At 40.8% G+C, this 1,410-nt stretch overlaps 1 pseudogene; it reads right to left on the minus strand.

The window, feature by feature from the left end:
* Positions 1 to 312: 312 nt before the first annotated feature.
* Positions 313 to 1,144, minus strand: LOC102533983 (large ribosomal subunit protein uL23 pseudogene; annotated as a pseudogene).
* Between the last annotated feature and the right edge of the window lie 266 nt (positions 1,145 to 1,410).

Consider the following 1,410-nt stretch of genomic DNA (forward strand, 5'->3'; position numbering starts at 1 on the left):
CAGACACATAGTAGGTATTTAAAAAACTGCCAGTGAATGAATGTATAAATTAAAGAATGAAGAGTGTGACTTACTCAACTTTGGCAAACTGGTTTGCCTGGGGAATCAGAATCCAGAAGTAGACCAATTCACTGAAAATCAATTCACTGAATGAACAATTTGCCAATGTTACAGCAAAATTGAAACAAATAGGTGGATTGATTATCTGATTAATTAATCATTTGGCAAATTGATGTTGGCAAACTAGTTAATAGGTAAATTGATCCCTTGATAAAGCAGTCATTACTTTTTTTTTTAGTGAAATCTTTATATTTAGAATTAGCCAGCTGGACTGAGTTTAGATGATTCCAATTTTGTTGGCAACATCCAAAACATCATAGTCAGGAGCCAGTCGTACATATGCCTTCTTCCCTCCATCAGGCCTGATCAGGGTATTGACCTTAGGCATGTCAATGCCATAGAGCTTCTTCACAGCCTGTTTGATCTGGTGCTTGTTGGCCTTGACATCCACAATGAACACAAGTGTGTTGTTGTCTTCTGTCTCCTTCATAGCTGACTCGGTGGTCAGGGGGATCTTGATGATGGCATATTGGTCAAGCTTGTTTCTCCTAGGGGCGCTCTTCCAAGGATATTTGGGCTGCCTTCTGAGCCGCAGTGTTTTGGGCCATCGGAACGTGGGTTACATCTGGATCTTCTTTTTTTTTGTGCCTGTGGATGGCTTTCAGCACTGCTTTCTTGGCCTTCAAAGCCTTTGCTTTGGCTTCAGCTTTGGGAGGGGGCTTCCTACTTTGCTTTTGGCGCTATCTTCGTGAAAAGCAAGCAGTCATTGCTTTTAAAGCACTTCTTGAGCAACAACTGGGACTTGCATTTTAAAAGCAGGGATCTAACCTAGACTGTCTCTGTGGCAATGTCTGTCTGATTAAGTATACATCAAAGTCCACCTATGTAAGTTCTTTCCCTCACCTAGGCGACCCTTCCCATCGCTTTATTTGGGTCCTTCTACTTCTCTGGCTACTACTGCCTTCTGTCACAATAAATTTCCCTTTCTCTTATCTCTGGTATATGCCTCCATCACTCCTGTCAGGTCCACAGCTCTGGGCACAAACTGTTGAATGTTTTTGTCCTTTCTGCTCTCACTCCTCATCCTAGTTCTAACCTAACCCTCCATCCATATTGTGGTCTATTTGAGGCAAACATTTGGTGAGGGGTGGAAAGTGTGTTTCAATATGCATTATCTAGAGGACACCCTACAGGTCATGTGCTTCACGTGCTTCATCATGGAAATGGGAGTACTTCCATTAATAATGTTTTCATTGTGATTCTTCATTATATATATAATGTGGCAAACATTATCTATATGAATAACAATTTGCAGAGAAGTAACAGTCTAGGTTCAAAATTATTTTATTT

The sequence above is a fragment of the Vicugna pacos genome, chromosome 7, assembly GCF_048564905.1.
Source record: "Vicugna pacos chromosome 7, VicPac4, whole genome shotgun sequence".
Lineage (NCBI taxonomy): Eukaryota > Metazoa > Chordata > Mammalia > Artiodactyla > Camelidae > Vicugna > Vicugna pacos.